A 19722-nucleotide genomic window follows, 5' to 3' on the forward strand; every position below is an offset into this window, starting at 1 on the left:
GTCCATTCTTATCATAACCTCCAGTTTTTGGGCCTTGGTCCACACTGTCTTCAGACAGTGGGTTCTGATAGTTGGCAAATCTGTAGCAGGTGTCCTCATCCTGTATCCACTGGATATTATCCCATTCAAGCAGATATTTTAACACAAGAATAGCTACTTCACTACTATGTCAAAGCTTAATTAACAACAGAAATAAAAACTATATCTTTATAACAAAGTTACTTTAACACCACACATAAAAACCAGTTTAATATTTGCAAAAAGCCAATCTTATAATATGTATCTATAACAGCCAGGCAAGCCAGCAAGAGAGCTCCCTATGTGTGGCCTTTCAGGCCTCAGCCCTGCTGCATTTGTCCACTCTTTTGGCAATTAAATGCACTTAATTAACACACAGTGAGAATGTCCTGGTATTGATGAGGGTTCCTGCTTGTGCTGCTGTTCTGAAAACGTGTGATGCAGACCCCTGAGGTGAGAGAAAACCCTTCAGCTGCCTTCCTGCTGCTGGATGGGGGTGGCTGAGGATATGCCTGGATTCCATGTAAACCAAAGGGAGAGGAGGAGGTGGGGAGAAGCAAAAAAACCAGAAGAGATGGACAAAAGGGTTGTGTCACCACCACAGGAGATACTGCCCCTGCAAGGCTGTCCTGCACAGCACAGAGGAGCTGAGGCAGGCCTTGGTGTGGAGACGGCTCCTAAACCCTGTCAGAGTGACCACAGTGTCCCTTTGGCACCCAGGTGTGCTGCTGCCTCCTGCCTCCTGTCCACAGGCTGCTGCAGGGAGCTCCCAAAAACCTCACCTTTAAGACCAAGGAGTTAGAGGGGCTGTTTGAGCCCTGCTGGCCCCAGCTCCCTCCAGCATCCTGGGCAGGATGAGCCCCACTGCTGGATTAAGTTTTTTTCTGACTTAAAGATGGGGTAACTGAGAGGTGTTTTATAAACTTTTATTCTATTTTTAGTTTCATGTTAAGGCTGAGATAATACAGATGATATAATTTACACTATTACAATTAGAAGCTAATTATTTCCTAATTACAAGATATTATAATTGTTTCTTGGTTTATCTTAAAACCTTAGAATCTTACCCAAAAATTCTCTACAAATCTATTTCCCACACCCCACCAACCCCTGGCTGTCCCCGGCAGTGCCTCCTGTCCTCACCACCTGGAAAAGTGCCTGTCACTGCTGGATTCTGCACAGACTGAGGGAAATTGGGTTTACAGGAGAGAAACAAAGATATGAGGAAAAAGAAGAGATGCTCATGCAGCCTGTTCAGCCATAAATTGTGGAGAAGAGGAGAGGCTGATGTTCAGGGGGCAGATAAACCCCGTGGAGGAGAGGTGATTTAAACCACAGATCAAGAACAAACTGGTGAAGTGTAGGTTTTAATTGCAAGTGAGGAGATTCCTTGATACATGATAAGGGAAGTTCTTTAACAGCCTCCCCTGGGGAGCTCGGGAAAAGCCACAGCTTTCAAGGCAGGGTTTAATAAGCTGGTGTGATGGGAATCACAGGGAAGAGGACTTGACAATAGAGGAGACTCCTTCAGCCCCTCTCTTACCACATTCTTATCTCTGCCTTCCCCTTGATACTCTGCTAACAGCTTTCTTCATTTAATTAGCATGTTATTAATTAGCAGGATGACAGTGGAAGCAGGTGCCTGCCCTGGCTGTGCCCCACCACTCTCTGCTGCACACCCTGCAGAGCCCAGGGATTGCTCAATTCCGTGGCTGAAAAACACTTCAAGTAAATAAAGAAAAATGATGCTCAAGCCAATCCCAGGATCTCAGGCACTCCTTAGACTGGGAAGGGGGTGTTCTGCAGCAGGAGGAGTTTGAAGGATCATGAACGGGGGGGGAGGATTTGAGGGGAGATGGGAAGGTTGATGTACTGCAGATGGACATGTGCATCCCTGTGTCAGGGAAAGTTCATTTTATAAGGCTCATTACTATTTTTTGAGAAAATTTTGGGCTAGTCTGCCTGGCACCTGTTGTTGGCACCAATGTCATACCATGGACATTGGTGGGAAATACCTGAGGGGAGCTGACAAGAAAGATGGAGAGGAATTATTTACAAGGGCATGGAGAGACAGAACAAGGAGGAATGGCTTCAAAGTGAAAGAGAGTGGGGTTAGGTGGGATATGGGAGGGAACTTCTGTGTTGGGAGGAAGGTCAGGCCCTGGCACAGGGTGCCCAAAGAAGCTGTGGATCCTGGAAGTGCCCAAGGCCAGGCTGGACAGGGCTTGGAGCAGCCTGGAAGAGTGGAAGGTGTCCCTGCCATGGCAGGGGGTGGGATGGGATGAACTTTAAGGTCCTTCCAACCCAATACAGTCTGGGATCCTGGGATTCCCAGTGCTGTCCCCGCAGGGCCCAGCTGCTAGCACAGAGGGGCCACAGAGGTGCCCTGCAATCCTGAGCTCTGCATGAGGGGGATCATGAAATCCAGTGAGAGGCCTCTTGCCTGGCATGCTGGGCCTGGCAGAAGGTGCAGCAGTGCCACCAGAGCAGGGGCAGGGACACGGCAGGGACAATGACACAGCAGTGCCAGCAGAGTGGTGACAGTGACACAGCAGGGACAGTGACACAGCAGTGCCAGCACAGCAAGGACAGGGACACAGGGCCAGTGACCCAGCAGTGCCCTGGTGTGTGAAGCTGCCACGAGTCCCTCAGAGAGCACTCCCAGAGCCTGCAGTCCCCAGCGAGTGGCACAGGGCAGTGGGCACCCCCGGGCTGGGGTAGCCCTAGAGCACAGCAGAAACAGCCCTGGGTTTGCCCTTGCCTCAGCCCCAGCCTTTAGCCCCATCCCCTCAGCCCCATCCCCTCAGCCCCATCCTCTCAGCCCCATCCTCTCAACCCCATCTTCTCGGCCCATCCTCTCAGCCCCATCCCCTCAGCCCATCCCCATCCCCTCAGCCCCATCCCCTTAACCCATCCCATCAGCCCATCCCCATCCCGTCAGGCCAGCCCCAGGCTGCAGGCCCAGCCTGAGCCTTCCTCTGCTCCCTTCCACAGTGCTGGGAGCAGCCTCACATCACATTGTCCTCAGCAGCCACGGCGTGTGGTGCCATTTCTCCTGGAAAAATGCTCCTCCTGCCTCACCCAGGCCAGGATCCCTGCCTGGAAAAATGGCTTTCTGCTGAGCGTTTGTTATCTGAGCTGCATGAGGCTCTTGGGCTGTTCAATTAAAGAGCCCGTTTTCCCATTAAGTGTCTCCTCAGACAAATGGGAAGTGTATTTAATGCTCGCTCAGGATGAAGCCAACATGTTTCTCCTGCTGTTTTACACTTTCTTCTTCGCAGGGATTTGTCGTCTCTGACTGTTCAAATACCTTGAAGTTCCCCAGCATTTACCGTCAGGGAAAGGTAACAAGTGTGGTGACAAAGAGTGAGTGCCAGATGAGCCTGGGAAAATGGATGGCTTTAATAGATGTTACTGAGGCCCTTTTGCACCCTGCCTGATGCTGAGCAACCTCCCCATCCATCACCCTCACTCTGCCTGAGGAGAACACAGCAGCCAGCCTTTAACAGACCTTTCCTCCCCAGCTCCTGTTAGGCAAAGTGCTGGTCTGGCTCCCTCCCCTCTCCTGACACTCTGAGCAGAGGCACAAAATAAGCAACAGATCCCCTACATCAGCTTGATGCTTTTTGTTAACATGCCCTGAGAATCAGCTTCTTCCTGCCAATGGTGCCTTGCTGTACATTAAAACAAGAATTGATTAAGTGTGCTCTGAGCCCTTATTTTCCTTTTTTTCCCCCCCCGATTCTTCAGCACTGTTTTCCAGTGAATCAAACAGCTGAGGAAAATGATGTAGATTTTTCCCTGTATAAAAATACTTTGCCCGAAATATGAGTTCCACGTTGGGCTGATATATTAATCCTTGTCTCCTGGACAGCAATAATCACTCTCTGTCGTTTTTCAAGCTGCAACTCAGCACTTCAGCTTTTTCCACTTGCCTTTCAGCAAGTTTGGTGTCAGCCCCAAAATGGGGAAAGGAGGGAGGAGGAGGGCAGAGCTCCTCTGGGCCTGATCCTGCTCTGCCCTGCACTGAGGGTGTGTAATGAGTAACTCGGCTAAAAGCAGCCTCAGATTCCACTCTTCCCAGATTTCCCATCTCATTCCCAAACCAGCCTTGCCCAAAGAGCAGAGGGATTTGTGTGGGACCAGCCTGCCCCGGTTGGACTGGGCAAGGCTTGATGGGACCATTCTGGCTCCTTGGGACTGACCAGACTTGATGGGACCAGCCTGGCTTGCTTGGACTGACCAGGGACCAGCCAAACTCCTCCTTCCTGCCCATGGAGGAGGGCTGGAACCTGATGGTCTTTCATGCACCCCAAAAGCAGTGATGGTGTGATTCCTGAGCTCTGTGTGCAAGGGGCAGCTGTTCCTCTTGGCCAGGGCAGGGCTCCTGGGTGTTTGCATCAGCAGTGAGTACTGTGAGGTGCCTTTGTCCCTTCCAGACGTGCAGCCCCTGCAGGAACAGCACTTCCCCCACTGTGCTGCCCACCTTGTGCTGGGGGTTTTAGGGCTGACATGAGAGGAGCCCTGGGAGCACTCAGTGCCTTTGTGCTCTGAGATCAGCTCTTCAGCTAAACAAGTCCTGATTTATCCCTGTGGATAAATAACTTCAGCTTAGGGCTCCATCACTGTCAGGTGCGAGGCACTTCCCCACAAGAGGCAGTAAAACCCTTTACAGCACTTGCTCAGCATGACAAACACTGTTCATGCCCTTTATGTCCTCTGCCCCACGGGGCTGTGCCAGTCACTCCAGCCCTGCTGATGGGCTCTTGGCGATGAAGTGTCACTGCCTCATCCTGGGTGTCTCACTCCCAGCAGAACCACTACTCCTTCCTTTTCCCTGGTGTTCTGTAGATCCAGAAATGGGGAAGATTTGGCTCAAAGCAGTTCTGCTTTGGGATGAAATGGAAATGAATGTGATGACCACCAAGAGGGTGCTTTAAGGGTGGCCCACATTTTTCCAAAAATTTCAGCTTGAAACACTGATTTCCTGCTTCGTCCTCCATGGCTGTTACCAGCTGGAATCACACCCTGCTGATATTAGCAGAAAAGGGAATAAACGGGTGTGCCAGGATGAGGGGATGTAAACTCTTGTAACTCCAGGATGCAAAGAATCTGCCAATAGAATTCCACAAGAGGAAATTTCTGACTGGTGCTGCTGTCGCCAAAATCATGGAGATAAATAGGACTCGTCTAACTCTCTTTTTAATGTTACAGAGTCAAGAATTCCATTATTCTTGAATAAGGTTTGTGTGTGTGGCTGACAAAGTTCCAGCTTCCACACCAATACAAAACATTTCACTTATTTATACATCTTTATAAACAAACAACTTCATGTTCATTGGTTCTAAATTACATAATCCTCTTCATTAATTAGCATTCTATTCTCTGCTGGTCTGTGATGCTCGCTCTTTATGCTAATCTGGTCCACATTCTGTGGTCCTTTTGTTATCTTTTCCTCACATGGGGAGGCTCCAGCTTTTAAAGCCTGAATCTCCTCCGTATCTTCTGATTACTCCAACTGCTCTGAAGGGCTGTAAATTTAAGATTCCGGAAACCCAATCTTCAAATTCCTTTGGCTTTGTTTATTGAAGCTTGTCAGGGTTAGTTTTAACACCTTTAAGGTTTCGATGATTGAATGATCAAAGTATCAATAGGAGTCTGTGAAAAAATTTAAACAGTGCTGGCTAAAAGTAGGTGATTTTTACAATTAATTAAAACAACAAATTAGAAGTTAATTAGGAATGTTATATCATTTCCAACACTACCAGTGCCATAAACTTGCAGAAACACCTGGAAGACTCTTAGCCACGTCAGCAGGTGGAAACCTGAGGGTTACCCTGGAGTTCTCCTGAGTCCTGTGGGACCACATCTCCCATGGCATCTGGCTTTGGAAACAAGCACAGCAAGGGACAAAGGGACCTAAGAGAGGTGCCCCTGAAAGGAACAATGCCTGGCAGCCCAGGATCCCAGACAGCCCAAAAGTCTTGGAGTATTCTCCTGCCATCCATGGGCCTATTGTATTTGCAGGGTGCCCCAGGGCAGGAAGGAAAGATGAATCTGACTCCATGTTCTCAGAAAGCTAATTTATTATTTTATGATACTATATTATATTAACAAATGCTATACTAAACTATACTAAAGAATACAGAAAGGATACTTACTGAATGCTAAAAAGATAATAATGAAAACTTGTGACTCTTTCCAGACTCCAACACAGCTTGGCCCTGATTGGCCAATAAGTCAAAACAATTCACATGAAACCAAAGAAACAACCATCTGTTGGTAAACAATCTCCAAACACATTCCAAAGGAGCAAAACACAGGAGAAACAAATCAGATAATTATTGTTTTCCTTTTCTCTGAGGCTTCTCAGCTTCTCAGGAGAAAAATCCTGGGCAAAGGGATTTTTCAGAAAATATGAATGTGACATGGGCCTTCTGCTGTGTTCAGGCTGTCAGATTCCTCAGGTAAGGGTGAGATATTAATATGGACTTTTGGGTTTGTTTTAGTAGAATTTCCTTCTTCAGACCCCAGGTCAGGACAGTGAGGACAGCAGCTCTTCATCCCCATGCCCCAGCAAGGGCTTTGCACTGGGACTGCTGAGGAGGGACAGCTCTCCCTGAGGACACAGGGGCTGGCAGCACATGGGAACTGGAGCATCCCTCCCCTTCACAGCAGCTCTGGGGTGCAAGGAGGGAGGGAGGGAGGAATAAATCACACAGCCAGCACCCACCTGGCACCATCCTGTTTTCACCCCTGGTTCTCATTCCTTCAGCTTCATGGTACCTAAGCAAGTATTACCCAATCCATCCTTCCTTTGTGTGTTTGTTTCTCCATCTTTCCTCTGCAGACCATGTGGAAAAGTGAGATTTTTCTTGTACTGGGGGCTTGCTTGGGCAGGAAAACTTCAGCACTTGCAGGGCTGAGTGACCCTCGCCCTGTGACAGACCCCAGTGCCCAGCAGGGCTGGCCTGGGGAGATTCCCTGCTGCAGCCTGGCTGGTCTTCAAAGCAGCCCCAGAAACTCTTCCCTGACCTCACCTTTGTTCCCTGCTACATTCCTTTGCTTGCTGGCTTGGTGCAGGAAGTATTTGTTTGAGGTCTCCCAGTACCTGAACTTTGCTAGGCTTGCTGGGAGCATCTCCTGAGGTTTTGAAAGACTCCTTCATTGTCAATGGAGTTAAATCCTTCTACCTGCAGAGCCCTATTTAGATGATAACTCTCTGTGGTTATGAACATGCTGCACAAAGCTGCTGCATCTCCAGCACACCTTGGTGCTTTTTACCTCCAAGGTTTCCCTGACCAGCTTTCCCAGTGCTTTCAGAGGCAGTTGGGAACCTCAGAGTGAAATCCCAGATGGATGTGGGATCCTGCAGCTCCTGACCCAAGGCATTCCCACTTGGACACCACTTGATAGCTTGACTGAACTCACCAGTGGCATGTTCAACATTTACTGGTAGCACTGGTGGTAGACAGAGATCCTCAACAGTTTTGGTTTCAGTAAATGACATTTAGTCTGTGGAAAAGACTTCATGGAAAAGCTTCAGGTGGATCCAATCCGATTTCTACAAAAAAGGGGCAAGTGAAACTTGCTATTTTTTAAACAATAATTTCTCAGTGATCTGAGTTTTGAATGTAGCTCCTCTCCAGATTCAGAAATGCGTGTATGGAATGTACAGAATATTCTCTCTGAAAGCTGCTCACCTCAGCAGGAATATTTCACATCCAAAATGAACAAGGAGAGGAAGAGCCTAAAATTGCCAAGTGTTTTGTGCTAAGAGCTTTAATGTGGGATTTAGAGATTTATTATTCAGTTTTCTGGGCAGAAAGAGCTAAAGAGTTTAAATCTTTTAAGTTTTGGGCCTTTGATGATGTTTGGTCACCAGCTGAACCCTGACTAATGCAGGTTGATACTTTGATTTTGTCCAGGCTTAAAAGAATTTGGATAAAGGCAGAAAGTTTACTTCTAAAAACCAGAAACTTTGCTTTTTGAAGAAGCGTCACAATTTCCACTGGAGACAAAAAATGCAAGTTTTTAGATTTTTGTAGAAAAATTATTTCTTGTGAGCTACAGCTGAGCATGGCTGTTATTATTATTATTAACTATTTTTCTTTCTTCATTTATTTGCAAAACCCTTCTGCTGTTTTAGAGATCTCAAACACAAGCATTATTTTTTTATTCTTAAATTAAGACTGAAATAAAATATCAGGTCATTCAAATGATTTCATTTCATATTTTGTATTTTCTGAACTACCACACCTAACTCTTGGAAATCCACACAGCCCTTTAAATATCTGCTAATAGAAGATGGGGTAGAAAAAAAGCCCATGAAATGAAATCCAAGGAAGGAGGACAAAATAAAGCTCAAAAGTGATGTTTCTTTTCCCCTCTCAATTCCCTCAGTCACCTGAGAGCCACAGATCCCCCTGCAGGGAGGAGGAAATGCAGTTATCACTCTGCTCTGGCACAGGAACAGCTAAAACCAAAGTGGTTTAACACAGAAACCTGAATAATTTGCAGAATATGAGAGCAGGGCTCTGAGTAGGCTCCAACATGGGCAGCACCAGAAGTGAAGTTCAGGAAAAATTATTTTCCTTTGAGATTTTATAGGGCTTATTGTAAACAGCAAGTGACAAATTTATTTTAAAAATTATGAAAAAAAAGAAGTCCTGCCAGGAATCACTTAAGTCAGCTGGAATATTTCTCCCCTGATAACTCCAAGATATCTGTTTTCCCATGGTTCTGCCTAACTGTGGCCCTGCAAGAAAACAGCCCCAGCTGCTCAATAAATAATAATGCCACAGAATTTTAAAACACAAAACTATTATTAAAGTTACAAATCTTTGTGGTCTTTATATCGTTAATAAAACATCTATATATTAATAATGGATATTGTTTCTACCCAAGTCCTGCTTTAAATGGGAAGAAAACTGACATAATATGAATGGCGATTGGATAATTGCCAATATTTCCCTGCCCTCCCCAGCCAAGGCCGACAAAAGCAGTTCCATTGATAAACTGCTCGTCATTTACAGAGGTTTAAAAATTTTAACAGCCCGACGTAAATTGAGGGCTCTGTGCTTGGCCTTGGGGCCATGAGCAGCTGGAATGGATGAGGAGAGTGGGCAGGAACTGCAGCTGTGGCTGGAAGCCCTGCATGTGTGGTTAAAGGGTGTCCTAGGCTGGAAATGCAAGATGTGTGTTCTGTCCCCATGTGTCAGAGCTGGGGCAGCTCTCTGCTGTTCCTGGGGCAGTTTTCTTTCTCTCTCCCACAGCCAACCCTCCCTCCAGGAGATCTCTGCTGTCCATGGCCACTGAGTGTCCCTGCAGGGCTGATCCAATCCCAGCATCCCATGGGGAGATGCTCCGCCCAGGGGAGGAGCCAAGCATTCCTCCCTGGATCCAATCTGAGCCTGGCCCAGCACAGCAGCCTTTGCCCCCTGCATTGCCAGAGGAGCAGCTTTCTGCTGCCCTGCATGGCCAGAGGGAGCCCAGGCCCATCTGCAGCAGCCCTGGAGCTGCAGAGGAAAACTCCCCCCTTGTGCAGGATCCCTGCTGCAGCAGAGCCACAGCTGGCACTGCAGGAGGGCTGAGCCCCCATGGGATGGGGCTGGGACACCCCCTGACACACAGGGGGACAGGGCCTGTGATCACTCTGGCACGGTTGGTTTGTATTACTGCATTTTTATTTTTATATTTTCTTTTATTTTTAATTTTTTTTCCCTAATTAAGAACAATTATTCCTACTCCCATATTTTTGTCTTAATTTCAAAATTATAATAATTTGGAAGGAGGAGGTTCTCATTTTCCATTTCAAGGGAGGCTCCTGCCTTCCTTAGCAGACAGCTGTCTTTTCAAGAGACAAGGGGACAGTTCACACATCAGTCCAACTCTGCATCTCCATATGCAGCACACCTGGACACCTCAGGGGCAGGTCTACGTGCAGTTTTTGGGAGCTGGAGGGATCCTAAAGGAATAAAAATGTGCTGTGAAGAGGCTGATGGTAATTTCTGAGCACAAGGAGAAATAAAAATATGGATATGGGTTGGGCACAGATATGTGAGTTTGTATTTTTATTTTTTTGTATCTTTCTATGTTTCTATTTTTCTAGTTTTATATTTCTATAATTTTGTAATTTAAAAATATTTATTTATTTGGGGTATTGAATATTATTATTTTGGGATTTATCTGTTTGGGAATGGGCACAGCCCCGAGGCTGCCAGAGCTCCAGGAGCTGCCAGGGGTGCCCAGGGTGGGGCTGTTGGGGTGTCTGGGCAGGGCTGGGGCTGCCCTGGCTGATCCTGGGGGTCTCTCCCAGCCCAGGATATTCTGTGACTCTGTGAGTGTATATAACTGTGGATCCTGGGATGGGAATGATGGGCCAGGGAAGTCCATTCCCAGCAGTGTCCCTTGAAGATGTGGAAAATAGACAGGAATTTCCTTTGCCCTGAGCTGGGACATGTTTTCCAGGCTTGGCAGCTCAGTGTGAGCCCCATCAGTTCCGTGTTTCTGGGCACAGGGAGTCTCCAAGGCACACACCCCAGTCCCTGCTCCCTCCTGTGCCCATCTGTGCTGCTGGCAGTGTCCCTGTCACCACAGTGGGACAGGGCCATATGGCTCCTGTGATTTCCCAGGAAACAAGGCAGTGTTTTGGGGCTGTGTGTGCACAGGAAACACTGCAGTACCCTGTCCATTGGACAGGCAGGAAAACTCATGGAACTCAAATGTCCTCACCCAGCAGAGCTGGGTCCTGCTCAGAGCTGTCCTCTACCCATGATGCCTTTTGAGGCTACTTAAAAACTGAGGCTGGGCAAAATTAAGGGAATAAAATGCAGTTATATTTATTGAAGTGCCTTCAGATACATTTCAGGCAGATGAAACCCCCCAAGGACTACACCCAAAATGGACCACAGGTCACTGGTTTTCACACTTTTATAAGTTTGGTCCATTTGTATATTTAGGTTAATCTACCAGTTACAGCTTCAGATAATGAAGTCATTTACCCCCAGTTTTCTCCCCCAGCTCACTTTTGTTTCCATCTCTGGGCCCTGAGGCAGTGAGATGTCCTTGATTACCAGGCCTGGAGAGGAATTGTTGTGTCTGCCCAAACTGGGAAAGCAGCAGCTCACACTGAGTGTGGGATTTGGAGTTACACACTAAAGAACTGCAGAGTTACAAATACATGGAAAATAGCAAAGCTCAGATCCTGAGGCATCAGCCCCACAGGGCCGTGGCTGTGGGAGCAGGGCCTGCTGTGCACACAGCACTGAGCCCTGCAGTGCTCCATGTGTAGCTGCATCCCACAGCCCAGACTCCCAGTGTTTATGTGATGGAGATGTGATTGGGGATTATCCCTTCTCTCTTCTGTCTTTTTTTTTTGACAGAAACCCCTCCCTGCACAGCCCAGCACGAGCAGGGCCCATTGAGCCAATCCTGCTGCAGGCACTGGTGCCACATCCTGGTGCTGTTCCTTCCTTTTAATGAGTGGGAGCTGTTGGAGTGTCCTGCCCTTTCTGGCTGCACAAGAACATCCATCCCATTGTCTGGGCAGGATAATTGCAGAGGGTTGGCAGCCCTGCACTCAAAATAGCAGCCTGACCCAAATGAGAACATTTCCCATGTGGCTGAAAGTGTCTTGTTTTCTCTCTCAGAAAAAATAGGAATAGGGGATTTTTTTTTTCTTTTTTAAGGAAGTGTTCAAGTGTTGGTTTTGAAGTGCTAAACATCCACAGCTCTCTCAGCCACTCCTCAGCAGATCTGTGCTCCAGAGCCTTCTCCAGCTCTGTGCTGGGGGGCTCAGCTGGAGAAAGGGAGTCAATATTATTGCAGGGAATCACATAACACAATCATAGTTCCTGTGTCTTCTTCCACTGGAGGAACCTCAGCAGCTGCTGATTGATTAAAAATCATCAAAACTCAAACATCCCAAGGAGCACATCTGGAGGAAAGCTAACTCCAAGGTGTTTTCTCATGGTGTTCCACACCACAGATCTCAGCTGGCAGCTCTGCACTGCTCCATTTACAGCCTGGACCTTCCCAGGGCTCTGGTGTCCTTTTATCCAGAGCAGCAAATAATTCACATTTCATTTCAATATCTCATAACTGCTGCTTTACAGTACTGGGGGGCACAGGGTGACCCTGAAGGATGGAGTGTGAGCTCTGGAGGTGGATCTGATGGAAAGATTCATGTTTGCAGCACAGCAGGAACATTCTGGTGACATCTCCTGCTGCAGTGCCTGGCAGCGTCTGGCTTTTCCCTGCACAGAGTTTGTGGAAATGTCCCTCTCCTGTGGCTCAGTGCCTGGCATGGTCCAGACACAACACAAACTGAGCACTCTGAGGAATTATAATGAAACAGTGCCTAACATGCATTTGCTGCTGTTGCAGATGGGCCTGGGGCCACTGCAGGTTATCCAGAATTCCATCAGGAATGTGGCCTGTGGGATCAGACTGCAGCAGGGGGGGTGTGGTGATAGCTGCACTTTCAGATGCTCTGTGTTCAGGACATTGGTACCTGGGCTTCAAATGTCTCCATCCAGATGTTCAGGAGAAAGCAAAGCTGCTGAGCCTGTGCTGGAGGCAGATCAATGCCAGCTGAGGTGCCATTAGAGCTGTGTGGCCTCCCCTGTGACAGCATCCCAGTGACAGCTGGGCAATGGTTGATGACAAATTCTTGTTTGTAACACCCTGGGGCTGACGTGTCTCTGCAGCAGGAGGAGGGTGAGCCTGGGGGGCCCTGTCCTCTGTGTGGGGAGGAGTTGGTGTGACTCCTTCAGGAGCAAAAAAGGTGCTAAATTCATATTTTCCTGTGAGATATCACCTTCCTAAAAGATGTAACCCCCAGATGGAAAGCATTTGGAGCAACTGCAGTGCAGATGAGGCAGCAGAGTGAGAGTGCAGAGCATCTGTGCAAAGGGAGCTGGCAGGGCCAGGACAGTGCTGGGCCAAGAGCTGGGTTTGTTTCTGCACAAACACCACAGGGAAGAGAAGGATGAAAACTCAGATCTGTAACTCAAGTTAAAGCACCTCAGGCAGTGGAGAAATGGAGCAACTTTGGGGTTTGGAATAAAATGGGCTTTAAGGACCCTTCCAACTCAAACCATTCCATGATTCCATGAACTTCTTAGATGGGCAGACAATGATAGGACAGGGGAAAGGGTTTTTAAACTAAAAGCGAATCTGATGTTTAGAAGGAATTCTTCCCTATGAGGCTTCCCTGTGAGGGTGGGCAGGCCCTGGCACAGGGTGCCCAGAGCAGCTGTGGCTGCCCCTGGATCCCTGGCAGTGCCCGAGGCCAGGCTGGACAGGGCTTGGAGCAGCCTGGGATGGTGGAAGGGTTGGGGTTGGAACTGGATGGGCTTTAAGGTCCCTGCAACTCAATCCATTCTGTAATTCCATTAAATAAGCATCAGAAACTCAGGAATTAATTAAATTTAAGTGCAAGGAAAATAGAGAAATATGTCACATCCAGATTTTTAAGGACTGTAAGTCCTCAGTACATTCCCATTATTGGGGCACAGAATTATGGTGATGTTTATTCCTACAGATTAAGCAAGAGAGTTTTAAAGAAGTTACAGCGAGTTTTGTTTCTATTTTCACTTTTCACTAATTTACTCTTGGCTGCTGGGAGCACAGACACCGAGAATGCAGAGAGGAGCAAACCCATGAGTTCAGTTTTCATTCTTGGCCTTGTGTTCCTTGGCTTTCCACTCCTAGCCTGGGGGATGTTTACAAGCTCAGAAATAATTCTTACCTTGAAATGGATCAGTTAAAAATTAACACAGTTTTAACTAACTTTGAAAGGATTAAATTAGAAGTACTGTGCAGGAAATGTAAAGTCAGATCACGCCTATAATATCATGGTGAGATGTTTTATGTTCTTAAATTAAATTTTTTAATTGAATTTTCTTCTTTAAAAATTATTTTGCTTCTACAGTGCTATCTAGATGTTTTACTCTGCTGTGGAGGAACAGAGAGAAGCTGGAGCAAACAAATCAAGTATTGCATAGAAACACACAAACACACACTTCCCTTTTGGGTTTATCATGTGGAATTGCTTTGGGGAGCTTTTTGAGTTTTACTGAACATTCACCTTTCCAGAGAAAATATGGCAATCAAATATCCTTTTTCAGAGCATTTCCCTCTGTTCCAGGTGCTGGGATGGGCTGGGGTGAGCCCTCAACACCACCAATTCTCCTTCAACACTATCAATTGCCCTTCAACACCAACATTTGCCCTTCAACACCAACAATTCCCCCTGAACACAATCAATTTCCCCTCAACACCATCAGTTTATCCTCAACACCAATTCCCCCTCAACACAAATAATTCCCCCTTTAAACCATCAATCCCCTTCCCATGCTGCTCCCAAAGGACATGATTGTTCCTGGGAGGACACAGGGTTGGTTACTGATCAGCTTCTGCTGAATGGAAATCATTCTGGGAATGAGGGGTGTTAATAAATTTTAAAAAAACCCCACTGAATGAGTTCTAAGGTGCTGGTGAGATTTTCCATGCAGGACAGCTGGGGAAGCAGCACCAGTGAGAGGCTGTTATCAAATGATCCAATTTTTCAGGTCCCCAACCATGTTATCCCAGCATGCTCACTCATCAAGGAGTTAACAGAAAGATGTGTAAATTCACAGAAATTCCATCCCTGGCTGCAGGGAGGGAGTGAGTGGTAACTTGGGAGGAGATGTCCTTATCCCTCCTGCAGAATGAGCTTATCCTTGGCCATGGAGCAGAGGAGCATGAGGGACACAGGGGTGTCCTGAGGAGCAGGAATCAGCTGCTGGGAAAGGGAAAGGGAGGCACAGCCTGGGCTACACCTGTCCAGGTGCAGGGTGCAGCAGGGTGTGGGGCTGAGCCATGTGGGAATGTGCTTTGGAGCCAGCAGGAAGGGAGGATGCAGGATCCTGCCCTTTCTCACTTTTAGGGCACTTGAAATCCTCCTCTCTGAGGGACCAGGAGCGGCAAAATATGGGGAAAACAGCCCTAAAACCCCCAACAGAGGAATCATCCATGTCTGTGCTGGTGCAGGGGTCATGGGGTGATCTCATGCTGAGCTCCTGGAAGAGTGGGGCAGGGGGTACAGACCCCTAAACCAGAGACCCAGGGATTTGTGTGGGGTCTGCAGGATGAGAAAACATCAGATTTTGAGACATTTTAAACATGAGTCTATGAAGGTCACAGAATTACAAAATGGCTGGGTTGGAAAGGACCTTAAATATCCCCGAGTTTCAGCCCCTGCCCTGGGCAGGGACACCTTCCACTGGACCAGGTTGCTCCAAGCCCCATCCAGCCTGGCCTGGAACACTTCCAGGAGTGGGAGATGAGGAGTTTTGTGGTTTCTGTGGATCACACCAAGGGCTGACTGTGATTCTCCCCCTCTTCCCTCCAGACTTGCTGCTGACTCAGCTCCAAGAGCCTCGTTCATTCTTCACCCATCCCTTCCACACACCCCATTTCCCTCCTTGTCTGTGTCATTACACCAGCCCCCACAATTCCCAGTTTTTATTTAGGCACCTCTGAGCAGGCTGAGGGGAGGGTATCTCATCCCACCCAAGGGCAGCTCCTGTCTGCTGAGCATTCAGAGTTCCAAACCTGCTGGACCGGAAGCTGCACCTCCATTTTTCATCTGATCTAAGTTTAAACGGAGGGGTTAGGGTGGGAAAGGGTTGTGTGTGCCTGAAAATGCCTCGCTGTGGGCCCAGCTTTCCCTGTCTCCATGGAGCACCGCAGATCCATATGTGGGATGCCCCCAGCAGCAGCAACTCTCCCAGGGTGTCTGGGACAGCAGGGCAGCTTCCCCCATCCAGAGAATGCCACAGACATCTGCCACAAACCTTCTGCTGCTGCTCTCCTTTTGGTTTTCTTCCCCCCCTGCTCCTCTCCTGACCCTTGGGAGGGGTCAGGGTGTATTGGATTATACCAATATAGCAGGACAGGATGTGCCTGACCTTGTCTGGCCCTTGGTGCTGAACCAAACAGCAGCACTGTGGTGTTTCACCCCACAGACACTTTTGCCTGGCTGAGTGTGTGGTGTTTCACCCCACAGACACTTTTGGCTGCCTGGGTGTGTGGTGTTTCACCCCACAGACACTTTGGGCTGCCTGGGTGCTGCACTGGGCCCGTGGGGACAAGGCCACGCCTGCAGGAGCTCTGGTGGTGCTGGGATGGAGCTTCCCCCCATAACAGGGGCTGCTCCTCAGGTTTCCCTCTGCCAGAGAAGCTTTAAGGCGATGGTGAAGGAAAGGAGTCGGTTCTGATGGAGGGTTTGGATCCAGAGCTTTATTCTGGCCCACAGGCCTCTGAATGCAGCACCAGCTCCAGCAGAACTCCCTGAGCCCGTGGTTGCTGCTCCTTTAACCACGGGGAGAGGGGCAGGGAAGGGGCAGGGAGCCACCAAGCAGGGACAGGAGGGGAGGGACAAAGGGACAAAGGACACCTGGATGGCCCAAAGCCCCCCAGGGGTAGAGGGCATCCTGTGAATCTGCCAATCACTCGATGCCCTTCTGGAATGCCAGGACTGACAGACAGTGCTGGGAGGGGAAAGGAGAGGGGACTGACACACCTGGGAGGGAATCTTCAGGGGAGGGACCCGAGGTTCTGGGGTAAACCCTGAAATCACAACACAACAATGGTGCACCTGTGCCTCAGCAGAGAGATGGGGCTGGCTCCCCCACACAGGCACCTCCCAGCAGTTTGGCATTTCAGTCACAGCCCATCTCCAGCTCGGAATTCTAGGAAGGAAATTTTGCCCAATAAAGGGATCGATCAGCTGCCCTGTGCATGTTCTCAGTGCTGTTAACAAAACCATCACATAAGCACTTCTTCAAATCTCTGTTCAGATATTGCTCCCAAAATCTCAGCTCGCAGCACTCGGTGAAATGAGCACAAAGAGCCCTTTTGTACTGCAGCTCTCTGCCCCACACTGGCTTTGCTTTCCCCAAAGCTCTGGGGAAAGGGAGGTTTGGGGTGAGGGGAGTAATTGGAGGAGAGCAAGCTTCTGCTTCTGCATCAGGAATTCATAAAGCAGAGCAAGAACAGGGGATTTAGCTGGGGAAATCACAAGGGCAGTTTGCAATGGGCAGCAGGAAAATGAGGGTCTGGGTAGCGCTGTGCAGAGGTGGACGGGCAGGGTGGGAGCAGCCTGACCTGCTCCTCTGCTCCAGGAGGGAATGATTCCTGGAATTCCTCCAGCATTCCATGCCTGTCCTCCATGGGTCACCCTCCAGAAAATTCAAACTGCTGCTTCTTCCCCACAGCAGATTTTCTGTACATGAATTATTTTGATAGTTTTTTTGATTGAAAAAGTATCTTAACATAGAATAATTCCAGAAGAGAAAGCAAAGGCTGGTTTACATTGCAGGCTGCAGTAAAAAAGACGAATAGAGGATGTCACCAAAAAAAATCAAAAAAGGGGGAAACACTTCTAAAAAGCCAATAGTTTTTCATAAAATCTTTCATGTTCTACTAAAGGCCATTTTTCAACCAAATGATTCTTTGCCTTGTCCTAGGCTTGAAAAATGTTAAGCAGCATCTCCCAAGGCCACGCTGGAGAGGCTGGAAGGGAAGGGGAGCGACTGCATTTCACTGAGGGGGCTCCCAGCCCCAGGGGCTGTGCCTGGGATCACTGCTGGGACATTTCTTGCTCTCCATTCTTGCCTTTAAGTTCAGTTTTCCCTCTGAATTTTTTTGGTATTACTCCTATTTTTATGTCCATGTTGCTCTTGTGAGGTGGGTGGTTATGCTGGGAGGATCCTGGGCTCAGGGGTGCTGGAATGACATGTTGGACTTTCCACAGGGCCATGGAGTGGATGGACAGAGGGGAATGGCATGAGGAGGGACCATTGGGTGAAGGAGGGCAGGAATAGATGAGATATTGGGAAGGAATTGTTCCCTGTGAGGGTGGGCAGGCCCTGGCACAGGGTGCCCAGAGCAGCTGTGGCAGCCCCTGGATCCCTGGCAGTGCCCAAGGCCAGGCTGGACAGGGCTGGGAGCAGCCTGGGACAGTGGGAGGTGTCCCTGTCATGGCAGGAGTGGAATGGGATGAGGTTTAAGGTCCCTCCAACCCAAATCATTCCATGGTTCTGTGGTTCACCCACTCCAGGTGGTCAGCCAGGCCCTGCAGCCCCCAGGAGCAACCACAGCTCCAGGGCTGGGTCTGGCCCCTGGACAATCCTCAGAGGGGCTGTGAAGAGAAATGAGGGAGGGCAGGGCTCATCCCTGACTCTGCCAGCAGATTTCCTTCCAGGGGAGATTTTGTTTGCTCATACAGCCCCAAAGCTTGCTGCTGTATCCATGGTCTCACAGACTGTGCTTGGAGCTTCATACACAGAGCTGTCTGTGACAGGGTGAATGCACCTATAAAATCCTTTTGGAGATGGCTCCAGCACAGAATCCCAGTGAGCTGCCTGGAGCTGCCCTTGTGTGTGTCCTGCATCCCTCCACCCCATCCCTGCCTGCTTGGGCTGGCTCTGCTCTCCCAGGAATCTGGATCCACACTCCAAGAGCTCAGGGCTGGTGATGCTGCTGCATTTGCTGCCTCCACTTCCCAGCCCTCGTTACTGTTGCCCTTCAAAGGGGGCTGAACTGTCTGGCCAGGCTCCTGAGAAATAGATTTTGTGCCCTGCCAGCTGGTTTACACCTCCACCCCGAGCCAAGCACCGTGTGCTTTATACCCTGACTCTCTGGAGAGATCTGCACTGAAGCAGGGAATTGCTCCATTACAGAAACTGTAGCTGAAAATGAAGTTGTTTTTCTAATGGGCCAAATATGTACATCAGAATGTTACAAAAAAAGCCCCAGCAATTGCAGTTTAAAATGACTTGGCAGGATCTATTTGCCTGCTATCACATTTACTTGCTACCTGATTTATTGCCAGTGTGGAGTATATTGCAGGAATGAGAGACTTGCAGCCAGAGGTCTGTGAGTTATCCCTGCAGGCTCCTGCCCTGCCTTGGGTTGCATCTGGGGCTGGGAAAAGGCAAGGACTAGTTTTTGAGTAAATACTGGGTTTGCCACCTCCAGGCTCATTTCTTGGGCTCATTGAGATGTTGCACAGGATGACTGTGAGTGGCTTCAAGGGGAACTTTATGATGGAAACCGTGGGCATTGTATAGGCAGGATGGTGTGACCCATGGGATCTTAATCTGGGAATCTTGGTGTAGTTACAGGGATTTCTCCCTTCTTCCCCAGCACTCCAAACCTCTGTGGCTCGGGTCTGGAGGGCCAGAACGTCCCTCTGCCACCAGCAGGGCTCTGCTAATGCTGTCCCTGTCTCACCTTGTCTTCCACCTGTGACTTCCACACAGCCTGTGTCCATCCCTGGCAGTACATCCCTCCTGGGAGTCACCCCACCAGGTCCCTCTGATCTCTGAGGCCACAGCTCTGTGTCTGCATGCAGACCCCAAATTCCTCATGGCTGGATCAGGCTGGTGTCTTGGTTTGAAAAGACAGGTGTGTGCTAAGGAAGGCAGGAGCCTCCCTTGAAATGGAAAATGTAAACCCCTTCCCTCCTCTGAATTATTATAATTTTGAAATTAAGGGGCTCTCAGGCAGAGATATGGGAGTAGGAATAACAGTTCTTTATCAGGGAAGAAAATGAAAATAAAATAAACAATGCTGTAATACAAACCAACCGTGCCAGAGTGATCACAGTCCCTGCCCCCTGTGTGTCAGGGGGTGTCCCAGCCCCATCCC

Source organism: Zonotrichia albicollis, chromosome 17, assembly GCF_047830755.1.
Source record: "Zonotrichia albicollis isolate bZonAlb1 chromosome 17, bZonAlb1.hap1, whole genome shotgun sequence".
Taxonomy (NCBI): Eukaryota; Metazoa; Chordata; class Aves; order Passeriformes; family Passerellidae; genus Zonotrichia; species Zonotrichia albicollis.